A 19,291-nucleotide genomic window follows, 5' to 3' on the forward strand; every position below is an offset into this window, starting at 1 on the left:
ATAAGTATTAAAAATCGGTTCATCAACGTCGGGGCAGTTAGACTTGGAACACTGCGAGATTTTCGAGCGATTTGGTGGTGCGATAGGGGCACTCAGTCGTGTCACCCGCTCTCTGTCGTGTCACCCGTCGAGGGTAGGAATGTAGGAGGAGCGTCAGACATTTAGAACTTTTTGCGTGCACTAGGTTCAGAATCAGCATACATGTCTGTACTGCACTACTTTCGGCATTGGCCCCAATTTGGACATATGACCACGTGTCAATTAATTTGAAAATGTTTCCAGGCTTTGTCGTGACAAAAGTACGATCTGATTATGATAGACGCCGTTGTCGGTGGGAAGCGTCCGTGGTGTTTTAGTTGCAGAATCGTTCTTCTGCAGCAAAGGTCCTCTGTGCGAATCCCACCTTTGGACGATTTTATTTTTTTGTTTAAGAAATCGCAGTTCTGTCATGAGGGCGAAAAAATAAATGTGATAGCAGCACGTCAGAATGTAACTGGGAGTGATGCTCGTACCTTTAGACGCACTATTAATTGCCTCGCGTCCCCTCACTGCCGCGTGCTCACGGCGCGAGCAGTGTGCGCCGGCTTCGCGCTGTTAAACTGCAAGGCTTTGGCGATCTTCTTGTTTAACCTCAGCCACCTGTTCCCGCAACGGCACGCCTGGGCGTCTGCGTCATTGCGCAACAGCATGCTCCGCATATACGCAAAAGAGCTCGTTGTTCCTGCGTCTGGACTACGGGGGGGGGGGGGGGAGGTAGCTTCTTTGCTACAGAGCTGCATACAATTACTAGAGGGTACTGCGGCGCTATTGTCAACGGGAGCTGCAAGCAGGGCCGTTCGGCCAGCATGGCGTTTATGGGGAGTACGTGGATTAGCCTAAACTTATTCCTTCTGGCTTTAAATGTCTTCGTGGCTTCGCAATGTGATAATTTCTAGGAATGTACTGCATTATAAATAATTAAATCAACATTACTAAAATTGTACGACGCCGGACTCGAACGCTGGATCTCTAGCACCGAAGCCCGACATTGAAACCTTTACGCCGGCGACTCATGGATAAGTCGAACAATGGCAATTAGCAGCGAATATGCGTGCTTGCAGAGTCTTGTTGCCTTCTGAATGAAAAAATATATATATAAATCGTTTGGAAATAACCAGTTACCAGTAATATACGAATGCCCAATTATGTCTGAAGCCAGGAGCACGACTGTTGTACAAATCCAAATACTACCTCTCATTCCCATGGTGGTTGAAAGATCGCAGTGCCAGAGTACCGATTATAAGAAACTCTATAGTCTTGGAACTTGCTTCAGTGTCATTACCATTTTACAGGCGCTCCTCGGCGCCTGTTCCGACAACACGCAAGAGGCGGTGCTTCGCTCCAGAAAACCCGCACGGTCAGGCGGCGGCGGCGCCGCCGCCGCCGCCGCCGTCGCCTACAAGGAGAAACGCAGCTGGAGACGCACAAGGAGAAATGCTGCTGCAAGGAGCTGTAAGAATGCTGCTGCAAGGAGAAACGCACAAGGAGAAATGCTGCAGCAGGCAGCAGGAAGTACAATACTGGAAGTATTGACAATCCAGTTATTTATAATGCATCTCTTCCCAAGTGTTGAATGTGCCGTGTAGAGAGACTTACGCAGCTTCGCAGTTCTCATTCTGTAGGACCATGACAGATGTCGCTAGCAGAAGCACAGCCTAAGGTCGAGACACGTGAGAGATTGCTAGATGTTAGTGTCTGCGGTGACTTCCATTCACTGCAGGTGTTCTTTAAATGTTTCTATAAGTTCAAAGACAAATTCATAACGAAGCCATAATGATAACGATAATTGATAACGATAACCATAACGAAGAGTTGTCATCCTTCACAATCCACCGATGGATTAGTCGAGCACGTTTGATTTGATTATCAAGTCTGGGTACTTTGCAACTAACTTATAAAATGTGTAGCTTTGAAATAAAATATTTTGTAGCACCTATAAAGCAAGCGAAAGCTGAATCAGAATTTTTCAGGACGGTCTACAATTTCCTCACTGATGCTTTCGCTCTGAATAAAATATTTGAGAAGTTCTTTAGTCAATAACAACTGAATACGGTATTAGGCGAAATACGAAACACGCTGTACTGGCATAGTGGGTTTGTCGTTGAACTGAGCCCAAGAGCGCCGGATCAACTGCCAGCCACGTTGGCCGCATTTTGATCAGGGCCAAATGGAAAAACGTTCGTGTACCGGGCATTGGGTGCATGTTAACGATCCCCAGGTGATCATACTTATTCCACATTCCCTTGCTGCGGTGTGTCTCAAGATTGTCGTAAAATACCAAAATTTCTTCTTTAGGTGAAACACAAAAACAGATTCAGCTGCTCCAAGCGCCGACAAACAACTCTACCTTTTTTTCTGTCCAGCAGGGTTTTGCACAAGTTTGCACAAGTTACCTCAGCTCACCTCATCACCTCACCGTAGCAGGAATCAGGAATAAATCTCAGCTGCCATCACCTGCCCTTAAACAACTCTGGTCCTTTTGCACGAGAGGTATGCCGACCACGTGCATATTTATACTGGTGGATCGGTAACTCCTCAGTGTTCCTCTGTTTTTCCCAGAGAAAGCCACCACCATCAGTTTCAAGATGTGTCACCCAACGAAATCAATGCCTGCGGAACTTGCGGCACTTCGCGCTGCACTTGTCCTGACAGCCAAGAACATCCTCGGAAACGGTCAATATTCAGTGACTCGAAGGCCGCACTGCAGTTTTGGCTATGAGCCCTGCAGAGTGGACCACACGAATAACTGGTATTCGAGATTAGAGAAGTAATCCATACATTGACTGAGAAAGGACACCACGTTACATTTCAGTGGCTTCCAATTCACTGCGGTGTCATAAGGAACGAACACGCCGATAACGATGCTCTTCGGTCGGCTCTTCATGGTTGACTCTTGAAGACGATGAGGAGCCGATAGCCTTATCAAGGAAGGATGCCGCTGGAAAACTTCGAATGCTCACCCGTGATATCACGTTCTCCTTCTGGAACGCAGGAAGTTTTCAAAACGACCGGCTGCAAAACCTAGACTCCTCGCTACGCCTTTGCATTACAGCTGGCCTCTGCCGTCGCGAAGCTACTCTGTTATGTTGAATAAAAAACTGAAGACACTTGTCGAGACTAAAGTGTGAAACGGCGGAAGCCCGACACCATTGCCAACGGCAATTTGTTGCTTCGGAAATACCACGGAAGCACACAACACGCACACTGTTAAGTGATTGTTTGTTTGTTTATTAAATGCCTGCAACGTCGTTTACGCCTATGTCTATCGTTTCGATGTCTTCTGAGTCCATCATTTCAGAGCTCTCATCTGGAAGTATGTCGGCTTGCAACTCATGGCCGGTGAACTCCTTGTGCTTTAGTGGGTCCACATTCAGGATGGCTGCTTTATGGTCACTGAAGTGGACAGACATGTAGTCAAGGTTGGTCACACGACTGCGAATGCTGAAGACGAGGTCTAGACAACTCCCATGGTTGGTAGTGCCTTTGCTGGGTGCGGTATTCAACTTGAGCATAAGGGAGGTGTACATTTGCCTTGGTACCCGGAGATCCAGCCGGTCGTTTCAAACCTATTGCCTTTCTCGCGTTGGCCCGTCGCGTCCCTGGACTCTGTGGTGTCGGACGCGCCTCGCCGCCCTGATGCATGCAACGTATACTCTCAGCCTCTCTTGAGCGCTGCTTGCGTTCAGCGGCTGCCGCACGTCGCGTGTTGGGAGACACACTGATTGGCAAGACGAGCCATCCTTCCCACACCATACCTCAACGTAAACTGCCGCCACCGCCGCTGCCACACCACACCCGAGCAGACGGTCGCCACGCGCGCATCGCCACAGTGACGTCAGGCCATACAGCTCCCATAGGGAGGCCACCTCAACCGCCTGACAACAGTGACGTCAGGGTGCACCGTCGAACACACGGCCGACATGCGTGCCGATGTGATGAGTCATCCCGCGCGGCACCCGTGATGCACCCCGACACCTGCACTTGACGACAGTGACGTCACGACACAGAGGAGACCAATCAGGAGGTCAGATGGCTGTGACAGTTTCTGCTAACGGTAGATGACCTTGAAAATGAGCCATTAAAGGCTTCCGCTTTAATATGATTAGGGTGTGATGTTATTGTTTGCAGGATCACTCCAGAAAGAGGCAGAAGCAGCGCGCCGAAGCCCAAACACACATCAGACTTGTATTGACGCCCACAACATATAGAAAAGGCACACACACGCGGCAGTTCCCCAAAATACCTCAGACGACATGCAGGTATATATACGTATCGGTCAATTATAATCGTCCTACAGTTCAGGCGGAAGCGCGTGTCGCCGTGTCGGAGACCTCGTGGAACCGATGTCGGCCAGCGGGGTCGGACAGCAGTGTCTGACGGCCGGGTCGGACAGCCGGGTCGGACGGCTGGGTCGGACTGCCGGGTCGGACGGCCGAGTCGGACGGCTGGGTCGGACGGCTGGGTCGGACCGCCTCGCGGGGCTCAGGTGGCCCTGCGCGACAGTCAATATACGGGAGCCTCCGCGTGCCCGGTTTCCCTCCGGCGGGGTTTTCGCTCGGGAGCCCACGGACGCAATCACCGGGTCGCGACCACAGTTGCCGGGGTAGCCCTGTGGCCGCTCACCCGAACGCTCGATCGCCCAGGTTCAGGACCGCGAGCCCTCCTGGACCAGTTGCCCAGCGGAAGAGCGGGGCGAGGTAACCTCTCAGCGGGCGACGGCGTTGACTCGGGTGTGGCGTAGTGGCGCGGGCGGCAATAGCTCCTATGGGCCAGACGCCCAGCGAGGACGCTGTTTTCGTCGAACGCCGAACCTCGCGCACTGCTCACGCCACGGGGCCACGGGCCACACTCTTTCGCACCACGCTTTTTGAGGCGCCACTGCTGACGCTCCCAAAGTGGTGTTGATGATGATGATGGCTCTCTTGCGGGTATTTGCAAAGAGTCGCTGTCCTCTTCGCCACCGCACGGCGCACTGTCTTCGTTTGTTTATTCTTCGCACTCCCGCGTACCACATATCACAATACCCCCCTTTTCGAGAAAGTTGTTCCCAACTATTCTAACACAAGCACGCGGGATGAGAAACAAAAAGGAAAAGTGTCATGTACATTTGTCCGATTCTTCATTTGAGCGAGCACACGACACATTGTTCACAGGCCGTTGCGCCCAGTTTAAGTACGAACGCACAAGTCTGTTCGCTTTCAAATAAAGACTATGCACTTGAGTGGTCGCATTGTGCAATCGCGTTTTGTCATATGAACACGTGATTACGCGCGACTCAAGTAGTCAGCGCGGACATTGTCACAACCTTTTATGTAGTTAACAGCGAAAAAAACTCCTGCAAAAGGTGACTCCAACGCAATACTCTTTTGACGTGCTTGGCGCGCTCATCTGTGGGCTTGGTTTCGCTGGTCTGGCCCCGGCGGTTTTTCGACTTCGGCGGGCCTTGTGTCGGTGCTTCTAAAACTTCAGGACCGAACAAACTTGTCGTATTCTTGCACGCACACAGAAGCACACACTGACGAGGAAGCGGAGCGGCCTGTGCTTTCCCTTTAGCGGTTGTCTTTCGGCACTTGTTGCATGACTTCACGAAGCGTTTTACGCCTCTGTGTACATCTGGCCAATACAATTCTTGTAGGACACGATCGGTTGTTCTACTGATACCTTTATGTCCTTCCATGATGTTTTCATATGCCACTTCTAACATGTCATGTCCAAATATTTTTGGTATGACCACCTGCATAAAGGTTCTGCCAGTGGCCCGGTGGCAAAGGCGACACAACAATCCTTTTTCTTCAACGAATTCGTAGCTGTGTCCCTTTCCCGAGTTAGACGACTTGCTTACTTTAGAAAAAATGTGTTTCAGCGTCGGATTTTTTCGCTGTTCGTCAATGACTTGCCCTTTTGTCACGTCACGTAAGACGATTGTCGGAACGCACAAGGGACGAATCTTGCCTTGTTCTTCAGTTTTGGCTTCAGCCATGCTCGACACATGCTGAGACTTCCTAGGCGCCTTATTCAGCTTCATTTCTATCGGTGACGACTCCGCATTAGGAGCAGCGGGGTGCTTCCAGCCAAAGTCCGGATCGTATGGTCCTCTGACGCCTGGAAGATTTCCCAGAACAAGGTCGTAGAGGGGCTCGTCCATCCATGCCACTGTTAACTTGCCCGTAAAATACGGCGTGTTCACTTCCACGACAGCTTCAGGTAGGTAGCTTGTTGAGCCGTGTAGAAGAACAACGTTGCTCGTTCTTCCCGTCATGTATACCTCTGGAACGAGTTCTCGTCTGACAATTGCGGTATTACAACCGGTGTCTCGTAATACACTAACACTTCTTAGCAGCCGGCCTTCAACCACTGGCATCCCGTCGATGAGGAGAGTTACAGCAGTCCCAGGGTTCTTGTCGTCGCTGTCACTTTACCGGCGAGTCTTCTTTCCTGGACGCTTTGATTCGTTCACTGGACGAGTCCGAACTGGTTGAGATTCGGTGAGTGCACACGAAGAACTCGGTTTGTTGTCTCCGTACCGAGTTCGGCAATTTTCAGCTGTATGTCCCGTTCTGTCGCACAACTCACACTTCAGCATACGCTTAGGTGGGTACAGCAGTCAGGAGCGAAACGTCCAAACCAGTGACAGAGGGTGCACATAAGTTGCGGTTGCCTAGAAGCTTCAATGTTTTTCCCACCAGAATCCTTTGTGTTATCGGTACCTTTTCCTACGTTTGTCCAGTTCTGCGCTTCAAGAAAGCAATCCGTCAAGCTAGCAAGTTCGTCAATGGATTTGCACTCTCGCTCCTTCAAGAAAATGACTAGCTTTGGTTCACAACAACGCAGAAACTGTTCAGAGATCATGTGATCTTGTAGACCTTCATATGTTTTAGACACATTAGCTATCTCAATCCAATGATCAAATGAGGCTGAAATTCTGGCTGCTAACTGTCTTCCAGTTTTGCCCTCTACTGCTCGTGCTTTCCGAAACTTCTCTTGGTAGCCTTGAGCCGTGAATTGGAATCTCTGTAGTAAAGCTTTCTTTACCTTCCGGTAATCTAATGAATCGGCGGCATTCATCCGACCGATCACAGTTAAAGCTTCCCCAGTCAGACACATGCTCACAGCAAGAGCCCATTTTACTTGTGGCCAGTCCTGCCCTGTTGCTACGCGCTCAAATTGCTGCAAATACGCCTGTAAGTCATCACGTTTCTCGTCGTACAAAGGAAGTAACTTCTTTGGATTGAGGGATGACGAGGAGGTGTTGGGCGCAGTCAAAATTTCAGAAGCCGCTGCCGGCACATTCCGAGCTCCTTCCTGAAGCTAAAGCTTTAGTTGGAGGATCTCGCCCTGCCTCTCGTAAGCTTGCTTGATTGCCTCTCGCTCCGCAGCTCTCTTGTCCCTTTGTTTAGCCTGTTCGGCTTCAATCCATCTGCGAAGTTCTGCGCCTGACAATCCTAGTTGGAGCCCTACGGCCGCGATTTTCTCTAAACCCATGGTGCCGACTACTGATTTCTGTCTGCGCTCAAGCGAAACTGCCCTCTTTCATTGTATTTACGAGTGAATCCTGGCAGGCTCGCCAGTTTGTGATGTCATTGGGCGCAGTATCACTGCAGAAAGAGGCAAAAGCAGCGCGCCGATGCACAAACACACATCAGACTTGTATTGACGCACACAACATATAGAAACGGCACACATACGCGACAGCTCTCCAAAATACCTCAGATGACATGCAGCCATATATACGTATCGGTCAATTATAATCGGCCTACAGCTCAGGCGGAAGCGCGTGTCGCCGTGTCGGAGACCACGTGGAACCGATGTCGGCCAGCGGGGTCGGACAGCTGTGTCGGACGGCCGGGTCGGACAGCCGGGTCGGAGGGCCTCGCGGGTTTCAGGTGGCCCTGCGCAACAGTCGATATACGGCAGCCTCCGCGTGCCCGGTTTCCCTACGGTGGGGTTTTCGCTCGGGAGCCCACGGCCGCAGTCACCGGCCATTTTATTTCTGCACGTAACCATTCACGTAACTTTGCTACCCTAATTCACCCTCCTTCGCAGAAGTACAAGAAAGAACGTCATATGTTTTTCCTCTTAGAGCAATGCCATTTTGAAGAAATTAATTGCTGGCGTGTATGTACAGTTTCTTTTCTTTATCTGGATAGTTGCAACACATCTTCTATGTGTTTTGCTTGTGCAAAGTTATTGCCATCACGCCATTAATTTCCGGCTATTCTATATTATACCGGTGTCACACGACCACTTTCCATCGCGATCAAGTCCGATCGGGATCGAAATTCTTGACTTGGCTCCATCGCGAAGCTTGCGTAAAAGAGTCAATCGCGACCGAGAAATTCAAATCGGATTGGGCTTGGTCGCGTTTAAAAGTGCACCGTGTGACACCTGTATTACGTGCATTTCGCAATTTCCTTACGTTTTCATGAATCTGGCTCTTACAATCTTGCTGTAATAAATTCTCTGCTAATTTCGTGTTCTGGACTGTGCAGCAAGTTTATCTATATTTAAGGAAGATGGCACATTTATTTACGATAGGCCGTTTGGCGGGAGTTACTACACGTACAATATCATAAGCGATAAAGTTCTACTTCCTCAACAGTTGGCATGATTGTTGCGCTAAGTTACAGCTTGAAAAAACAAATATGAATTTAAATGAAACTAACATGAAGTGAAACACCTTTGCACGCTCGTCATCACGACATATAAACAGCGGCACAAGCGCCTACATGAAATCGCTGGATTTAAGCAACGTTATGGGTCACAAAAAAAAAATAGAGACGAAACTGAAATTAGGGCCTCCGAGATTCGGCGGCGTGCATGAACATCTTGGAGGCTGGTGCGTTTCGCCGATTCCGCTAGGTGCGCTGAGAGCCAAAGACGGCTGCAGGAGTGTATGGAGGTGTCCACTCTTTACGTGTACTATGTTACTCTTGGATTCACCGAGTAATACCAAACTTCGCCCTCACTCTCGTGCGACAAAGTCACGCGCTTGATAAATTTCAAGTGCGGCGTTTGGCTGTTTCACAGCTGACGGCCAGTTGGAAAGAGGGTTCATCAGTGCGCGCTTGCCATCCTTCCCGCGCCAGCTCGCGTTCGGCCGTTCGGTAAGCGCACGGAACGTACGCTTGGCAGTGTCGGATTTGGTTTCACGTTTCATCTTTACGCGCGCCTCGCGCCCGTGTGTGCCGCGCTTGCGTGCTTGGCGCTTGAACGGGCATCGAACGTGGATGCAGGCTCTCAACGAAAAAAGCCATGGCAAGGCATTGGTGCATAGGAGTAGCTAGCAAAGAGCCACCGCTCTGCTGGTGTTAACGCCCGTCCTGACTAACGTTCCATTTTCGTTTAAGGCGAAAGCGTTACTAGGCTCACATCGCAGATACCATCCGCACCTGCCAGCCGTGCCCGGAAGCCGTCCGCCGCCGCCGTAACAAGAGCTATGGCAGCACGGCAAACAAAGCAAAATGGAAGCGCTCTCCTGTGCACTGAACATCAGCTGAAAAACAGCCGAACACCGCACTTGAAATTTATCAAGAGCGTGACTTGGCCGCACAAGAGTGAGGGCGAAGATTGGCGTCACTCGGTGCACTCTCAGAGCAACCGCCTATTGTTAGCCCGATGGAGATAGCAACGCCGCGGTGTGGCCCTGCAGTCGCTCCTGTGCCCGGAGCCGTGGGCTGTGTACCTTTAATTGCGACTGTAGATACAGTTCCAATACGCAGGTTCCATGAGAAGAGAGGACGGATAGAACAAGCAATCACATTAGCTAAACCTCCGAAACACAAAGGCTCGTCTTGCGCTGAGGATTAGCATGTTAACGCAAGCTGGCTCACGCAACATCTTCCCCGAAATCATAAACATATATACGCATGGAAATTCCCCCTGTTAAATGTCATGGTCCCTTTGTTGCGAACATAACACGAAAGAAATGAAACAAGTGTTCACGCACTAAGGAAAGAAGTACAGCAACAATCAAATAAGGTCCAGAAGTTTGTTAGCTTGAGTTAAATTGTGCTTCATACGCCTCATGTCGACGACCTCAAGTCGTCCGCTGAACTGCTGTGAGTGTATAATTCCGTCCGGCACGACTTCATTGTCCACTGTGCCAATACGTCGCAGGATTTCGTATGGTCTGTATTAACGTTGCAGTACTATTTCACGTCAACGTACTGGGGTCCAAATCCAAACACGGTCACGGCGCTGGTATTCCAGGTAGCATCATCGAATATTGTTGTGTCGGCTGTCCGTTATTTGCTGGTTCGTATACGCAGGTGGGAGAGCTGTCGGGCTTCTTCGGTGCGCTGGAGATAGGCGGCGACGTCGTGGCTCTCTTCTTGAGCTACGTGCGGCAGCATGGCGTCGAGTGTCGTCGCCAAGATCCTTCCGTAAATCAGCTTGATGGCGTCACGTGCTCTGTTTCTTACACCACCCTTTTATAAGTGAAGGTTACGTACGCAAGGGAGGCACCTCAAGTCTAGTGCTCGGCGTCGACGTACATTGCTGATATGTCCGCCAGGGTGTTTAGCCGTTCGACAAGGCCATTCTTCTGCGGGTGCTTGGGTAAGCTTGGCTAAGATTCGCCTTAAAAACCATCCTCCTGTAGTTATCAATCTTCCGGAGCACCATGTCGCAATAGGATCTTCTCGACGAATAATTTTGCCAATTCGGCGGCGCTACCTCTTACTACTATGTATAACTACGATCCACTTATTTCCTGATGCTGAAGTCGGAAACGGCCCCAATAAGTCCTTCCCGATATACGGGAATCGTCAGCGAGAAGGTTAGATGGGCAGGAGTAATCTCGCTAGACTTATTGAAGGTGTCTTGAGTCGCTGAGGGCCTCGGTAGGTCTCAACGTATTGAACGACCTCGGCTGTGAGGCGCGGTCACTAATACCTCTCCTGTGTCCTCGAAAACATTCGGTATAACTCAAGGTATTCAGCAGTGGGGTCGTCGTGAAAGGCGTGCCTAACTTCTGGCGGCAATGTTGATGGCACGACGAGAAGGTACTTGTCGCGAACGGATGAGAAGTTCATTGCAAGGACGTTGTTTCGCATGAAAACCGAACAATACGCGTCTAAATAAACGGTGGTCTTTCTTTCCAGCTATTCAACAAGGCTCCTCGGTTCAGGATCTGCTCGCCGCTGGTCGGCGAAGCCGTCCTCGCTTATCGTTCCGAAAAAGGTGCCCTCGTCATGGTCGCCTTGCGGCGGCGTGTCGATGGGGACAGAAGATACAGTCGGCGTCAGAGTGTTTTCGTTCAGATTTGGAAACCACGATGACGTCAAACTTTTGCACTCTGAGGCTCCGCTGTGGAACGGACCTTGAAGGGTCTTTTATACTTGCCAGCCAACACAATGCGTGATGAACGCTCACGACATTGAAAGGCCTACTATGTTGTAAGGTCAAAATTTCTTGGTAGCCCGAAGGATGGCAAGACATTCTTTTCCCGTCATAGAATAATTAGCTCCACTTTCGATACTGAGCGGCCACCATGAGCTGTGACCCTTTCAAGCCTGTCTTTCTTTCGGACTAACACGGCACCAAGGCCTGCGCTACTTGCGATTTCCGTATGGGCATTTTCGTCAAAGTGGGCGAGTACTGGTTGTGACTACAGACGGCGTTTAGGCTCTTGCAATGTTCCGGCTTGCGGTGCTTGCCACTTGAATTGGACATCTGATTTGGTGAGATGAGTCAGTGTTTCGGTGATGCGAGAAAACTGATGGACAAAACAGTCAGTAGGCACACTTTTCAAGGAATCAGCGCACTGCTTTGTTATGAAGGGGCAGCGGGAATTTCGCTATGGCAGCTTTTTTGCCGGTCAGGATGGTCTCCAGGATTGCTGATGGTAGGGCACAGGAATATCGATTTATTTATTTATTGCAGAGTACCCTACAGGTCCTAAGTGGAGCATTGAGTAAGGGGGGCGTCCTTGAACAAATGACGAGAGAAAACCGATAGATGAGAGCTAAAGATATTTACAATAATAACGCGCTTGCGAAACAGTGTTACAGGTAAAAACGCTAAAGAAATACAAAGTTACCAGGAAAGGAATGAAAAGTACAGTTCACGGTAACATAAAATGCGGCACATCACTCGCGCAATATAACGCACACTGCGCGAGCACATAAAACAAACAAAATTGAGAAAACCAATTGAAAGGAAAGGAGAGAAACATGGCACATATGTGACACGTATTATATGACATGACATATGTACAGATGAATATATTCGTTATGATGAAAACTGCGGGTTCAGTAGTTGTCTTTATTCATCATTGCTCATTTGCGCGACGGTCCTGTTAGGAAGCGAATTCCATAAACGAATTGCTCGTGGTAGAGTCTAGAAGATAAATGCGTTAGTGTTCTTATAAAGGCGAGTGAGGCATAAATCATCATGAAGTCATCGTGGTGTACAAGACGCGCCTTCCAGTCGCAACTTTGATGGCGTCATTTCGTGAACACATCTATGGAGCAAAGACAGGAGGGAGATGTCACGTCGGCTGCTTAGTGATTCAAGGCAAAGTCCAGTTTCATTTGAGCCATGCTTGACTCGTACGGAAATGAATCGACCAGCTCGGTTTTGGATGGCTTCTAACATTAGGATTAAGTATTCGTAGTAGGGAGGCCATATAACTCAAACTAGGGGCGTACAATTGATAGGAATGCTAATTTACGGATGTTAGACCGGCAGTTACGCAAGTTACGACGAATATATCCAAGCGATTTGGAACCATTTGCGCATATGGTTGTGATGTGAAAGGCTAAGGAATAGCTCAGCTTAAAATTGACGCCTATGTATTTATGTACTGATGCCTGAGATACTAGATTTATATTTATATAATACTAAAAGCTATGATATGAAGTTTTTGCCTGAATGTTATTACTTTGCATTTAGATGAGTTACGTTTCATCCGCCAGGCTTCACACCATTAGGTAACGAGATGAAGTTCATCTTGAAGAATCCGATGATCATCAAGGCTGCGAATTAGCTGATATAATATACAAACACGCTGCAGGCTGAGATGTTGTTGGGCAGATGATTGATCTAAGTAATAAAAAGCAAGGGCCCTTGTACGCTGCCCTGCGGTACACCGGAACTGACATGTGTAAGGGGTGACGTAAAACTATTAACGACTGTAAATTGCTGACGGTTTGTTAGAAATTTACAAATCCAGTAGAGCGTTAAGTAGTCTAATTTGGAACGCATAACTTGGAAATTAAACGGCACTGAGCTACACGGTCGAAGGCTTTGGAGAAGTCGAACAAAATCCAATCTGTTTGAAGGCTACTGTCCATATTAAAATGCAAGTCTGTAGTGCATTCCAGTAACTGCGTTTCACACGTCAAGCCTTTCCTAAACTCATGTTGGTTAATTAAGAAAAACTTATTTGATTCGAGATGATGATATATGTGAGATGCAATGATATGTTCAAGCATTTTGCAGCAAATACTTGTCAGTGATATTGGACGATAGTTTTCTGGGGAATTCTTGCTGCCACTTTGGTGTGCTGGTATCACTTTTCCATTTTTCAGTCTAAGGGAAGCTGGCCTGATGATCACGACTGGCGGAAAATAAGACAAAAATCTGCTAGATAATGTAACTCTATTCTTTAATATGTTTGAGTTAATATTATCGACAGCCGAAGAACTAATCAACTTAAGGTTATTTATGAGACCTGTGATGCCATCCTCTGTTACATTGATGGATTGCATGTACTGGTAATCTAGATCAGTGACTTGCTGTAAATTTAAATGGTTTTCTATAGTGAACATGTAGAAAAAAATGCATTAAAGACGTCTGGGCATTCCTTTTCACTGAGTGGAACTTGATTACCGTCACTCAGTGAAATGTGATGCGAGCCACTATTATGTGAAATTACCTTCCAGAAGTTTTGGGGGTTGGTTTTAAGTAGTGAAGATAGATCTTGAGAGTAGTATTTTTCTGTAGCCTTTCTTAAATACGAGCACTAATCTTTAAAGATGAGCTAAATTTGTCCCATACCGCGGGTGAGTATTTATGCTTTGCAGTTGCGTATAGCGTTTTCTCCTTGTTTCTTAGCCTTCGAAGGTACTCGGCGCACCAAGAGTCAGTCGTCTGTTATCCTGTTAAAGAGGGATATACGTTTTCACTAAAGCACACAGCTTTTCTTTATGCAAAAGCCAGTTTTCGCTGAGTGACCGAGCATAAAACGAAACTAAAGAGGTGCCAGGTAGAAATGTCTCCAGTTCTTTGTTAATTTTGTCATAGTCTCCTCTGCTGTAATCACGGATGGTTTCGTTTGGGACGCCTGTAGGTTGCAAGGGTATCTTAAGAGTAGGTTGTAGTAGCTTGTGATCGCTGAAACCGTCTAAGCAAACAACTACACCAACTGTTCCAGGTAAATCTAAAATGTTAGTGCCGCGGGTGAGCTGGCTAATCATTTGGAATAAATTGAAATGTAATAAAGAAATGAAATCCATTGATGCATGATAACAGGATTATAGGTTATTCCAGTCGATCAAATGAATAATAAAGTCACGAACGCGATATACGATATCAGCTTCACAGAGCTCCAGAACTTTACAAACACTATTGCGTAGTTCGACAAGAAAGTACTGGTTTGTATCGGGATGACGATTGCAGCATCGATCAGTAGCTTGTTCCTGTAAGTTTGACATTTAGCCTATACTATCTCAATACTGGAATTTGCATTAATAACTTGTGAGGTAACTGTTCTTTTGATACTGAGGAGTAAGCCACCGCTTCTCTTTTCAGTGCTATCACACTTTACCATGTTAAATGTGCTATCAAGGGGAAATATTTCATTATCTGTTATTTAAGGGTGTAGCCATGTTTCAGTAAGAACAAAAATATATAAACTGCAGTCGTGAAGAAATGAGGCAGTAATATCGCGTTTAGGCAACAGAGTTCGGATATTTGTAAAAGATATCGACAATGATGGTGCGATTACAGGTGGCTCTGACTTTCTACGCTTCACATCATCCAGTGTGGTTTGCTGCTATTTCTCACAAGGAACAATGGTTTCGCGAGCGCAATCAAAAATTTGAATGGCGTCCCCAATGGGTAGTCGACTGATTGATAACGTAAAACGCTTAGCTTCTGTTTTGGCGACAGCAATTAGCTGCTTTCTTGCCTGCCGGGTAGTTGGCGAAAAATATGCGCGAATTGAAAAACCAGACCCTTTTAGTTCGCTTGCAACAGACAAGATACGGCCTTTGTCTTTGAAAAATGCCATTTTCGCAACAATAGGACTCACCCTGCCTTCCGTAAGCTTCCCTAATCGGTCTACCCATTCAAACTGCGCAGTCGTGAATTCCGTGCCCAATCTTTCGGAGCAAAATTGTCCAACTTTTTTTCTGAAGCAGCCCAGTTTTCTTTAGCCTCATCGGCTATTCAAAAGAAGAGCAGGTTGGCTCGCCGCATACAGCTTTCCGCATTTTCACACCTAGAAGATAATTTATACAGCTGATCGGAAACGTCACGCAATGTTTCCAAACACGTTCCAGCATCCCCAGCTGGTATAGATGGCATAGATGCTTTCGACGCTACTAGTTTTGTATTTAGCAGTTTAATTTCGTCTACAGCGGCGGCGCGTTCTTAGCTCGTTTGAAATTAGTGCGCAAAGCCTTCTCATTTTCTGTATGTTTGCGTACACTTTCCAAAGCAGCTGCCTGTCCCTTTTGGAAATGTTTACAATCGGCTTGCATAGGAGCCATGGCGTCTTCAAGCTTATTTATTCGTTCCAAGGCAGCAGTGAAGGCGTCGGCCTCAACATTCGACATTGGACCTGGATTCTGCTCGACATCACCCGCGAGGACAAGTAACAGCTCATAGTACATTTTTGAAAACAAAGTAACCGACCACATAGAAGCCCTTTCACGCAAGAATAGAAGCACTTAGTCGAAGTGGCGCTTTTGAGGCTTCAGGGTAAGTCTGGATGCCTTAATTGCTTCGAGAACGGTTGCAAGCCGCCTACTGTGATACTCAAAGCTTTCGACAAAGACGTCAACGTCATGTAGTTAGACGAGACACATAGGTCCCTTTAAACCTGCAAGGAGCGTGTCCACCATGGGCTGCAATGTTCCAGGTGCCGAGCCTCTCTTTCTGATGTAGTTCTTGATTACGCATGGGAAGACTTGGAGTTCTGTTTGAAAGGTTGTTCAAGATCTAGTGTCGTCAAGGTAGATGACACCAAATCCGAGAGGACCAACTTTGAGGACCAACGGCTTCCTCAATTTCCTCGATGTACGCCATTATCTAGTCATTAGTGAGGTGCTCGGACTCCTCACTGAAGTTTGTCAGCAATGCTTTCGCTTTCCATTTGTGCAGTCGAGCTGATTCCATTTGCGACACAAATTTCGTGGTTGTACCGTGTACATTGGTCGCCCTCGAGAATGATTTATACGCCTGCGGGTGTTTCGGTGCCGACGAAAATGATGCTGCTGCATTGAGGCCGGATCTAGCACGCTCCAAGCATGGCGACTTTAAGAGCTCTCCGGCGGTATCGCTTAGTCTGCGGATGGAGTTATCAACTTGGACTTCAGGCCGATGATTGCGCCATGTTGGTTGAGGCATGCCGAGAATTACGTCTCGCGAGCACTGTTCGAAAATAACGGAGGTTACAGTGTGAGTACGATCATCCGTGGTAACGCTTACTATGCAGAGAACAGGTGACGTTGTTAGGTGCCCTTTATATGTCGGGAACTGAAGACAATTCCACGCAGACCTGACTTTCTTCATCATGGGAGCAATGGATCCAGTGACTACAGAAGAGCCAGCAGCTCTGTCTACAAGAGCGGCGACTTCCTGGCCATGGACAAGCTTATCGAGGTCGTTGTCTGTGCTGCTTCGCGTTGTCTTAGTGATGTTACGTCGGGTCATCAGGTCTTCGTTACACGGCGTTTTCTTGGCTTCGAAGCTTCGTTCAGGTAGCTTCGTGTTGCCGCTACGTCCTCGTGATGATCTCTTCAGCGTCAGCGTGGGCGGTGGAGGATTATTGCACTTCGACAAACAGCAGCGGTACCTCCATAGATCGCTGCTTATTTTAGACATTTTATTTTCCGGATAGAGCCTACATACCGCCCACGGGCTGCTCCTGTGTATGGTAGGCGCAGCGGTGGCAGGTAGAGTCCGGGTGGTGGCAAACGGCAATGTAGTCGCGGCCTACAGTGCGTTGCAACGATGTAGTTGCGACATCATTTGGTCGCTCGCCAAGCTGTGGGCGTGGCGCGTTGACAGCGAACTCTTATAGTCCCATGTCCCAGTATGACCATGGACAGTAGACGTGGCCCGCTTCTCCGCAGTAATAGCAGAGCGGGCGGTGGTCGGGTGCGCGCCATATGTGTGTCGCCCTGGGGCCGTTGTGCGGGGTCACAGGCCCGTGGGCTGCACGGGGCAGCGGTTTCTGGCGATGAAATTCCGGCGTTACGGGGTCCTGCATGCGTAGTGACGGCGGGCGACGGCAGCGAAGGTCGTTGCATAAGGCTGGGGTTCCTGCAATTAGGGCGGCGCACGACGGTCCTTACTTATCGGAGTGTCTTCGGAACCAAGTGTTTGCACTTTGTACTTTCGTGTGGGCACTTGGTGGTCATATTGCCCAGTCTGGATATGTTTTGTGGCTATGCCGCATACGATGTTTGTGGCTTCCATAAAGAATTCCATGACTGTACAGGGGGTGTTGCGAATTAATCCGGAGTATAGTACTTGTTTACTCCCCCCACGGCGAGATGGCCTTTCTTCTTCTGAAACATATTCGGGCCAGCATGGTGGAAAATGCGGTCATCTTTTCCGTGTAGACGCAACATTCCCGTTCGGGCGGTGCCCACGGGCTTGCAGCAGAGCCAACACTCGTAAAGATGACACTCGTGAAGGCCTCCGGGACGCTTTTGCGAAACAGGTTCTATGTCGTTAGGATTGATTCTCAGTTCTCCAACAAGGTCCACGCAGCGTCTTCGAAAGAGAGGTCTACATAGTGCAATCTGTCCTCGTCATTGGCACTGAGGCAGGCTCATTTCACGGTGATGCGTACTCCAGGGTAGCGTACCGTACTGCTGCCGAGAAGTAGCGGCGCCTGCCTATCGAAGCTCGACCGACATTACTTATCGGGTGGCGTGGCGTTGTCGGCGGGCTGCAGGCATCCGGTAGACCATGGCGACCAAGCAAGGGCGAGAGGATTTGCTAGTGCAAAACTTGCACGGTTTATTCAAAGGTAGTTGAAAGAAAATAAGAAAAGCATGAAGTATATAAAAGTACATTTCGGAGCCCCTTAAATAGGCTCCCTACAAGTGTGGGCGGGATCTTGCTTCCGTCGATGTCACGTGACAGACACAGAGAGAGGGCCCCTCCTCCTCTGGCATTACCGAGCAAGGAAAGGAAAAGTCACGCCTCATTTCGACGAAGCCTGGTAGAAGGCCGGGTGGTAGAAGACCGGGTGGTAGAAGGCCGGGTGATAGAAGGCCGGGTGTTAGAAGGTCGGGTGGTAGAAGGCCCTTTGTGCGCAAGGTGCGTGACGTTAACCATCGCAGGAGAATTCAAGCCTCATTTCGACGAATCCTGGTAGAAGGTCGGGTGAAATTCCTGTCGCCACGTGGTGTCAGACGCCAACCCTATAAGCATCTCCGGCGGGGGAGGAAGATCCCGACGTGTAGGGGCCAGGAGCCGCTGTACGAGGGATCGGCATTTCGGTATCAGAATTCCCCGTAGAGGTCACGAGCCCTTAGTTCGTAGCAGGTAGATTCCTGGGAGGGGTCATCCGTCCTCGTGGCGTTCTGGTGACTTTTCTCCATGGTCCGGTCCGGTGAAATTGGTCTTGCAAGCAGGTGTCGCAACTTTTCATCTCCTGCGTGGGCAAGCAATCACCCCAGAACAGTGCCGGACCCACAACCACAAAGCAGCGAGCACAAGGCCACCCTCCCCCGAGGCACACCCAGCTTTAAAAAAAAAAGAAAACCCGCTACACCTTTCCCATTCTCTACGCGCGTCCTCCCCCCCTCAACACTAAAAACAGCCATTTCTTGAAAGCGTTAAGACGTGGTTATTAAAATCAGCTAACAATCGACTTCACTTCGGAAAAACATATGAATGAACGAAAAAAATGCCGCGGAAACCCGGATGAGCATGAGGCTTTCGATACTCTAGGGGCAACGACTTAAACCATCGGCATTGCCGTTAAGCTTACCCTTCTTGTAGCGAATATCGAAGGTGTACTGTTGAAAAGCCAAGCTCCAGCGCAAAAGACGACCGTTTTTCGTAG

This window comes from Dermacentor variabilis, chromosome 3 (assembly GCF_050947875.1).
Source record: "Dermacentor variabilis isolate Ectoservices chromosome 3, ASM5094787v1, whole genome shotgun sequence".
NCBI classification, from domain to species: Eukaryota; Metazoa; Arthropoda; class Arachnida; order Ixodida; family Ixodidae; genus Dermacentor; species Dermacentor variabilis.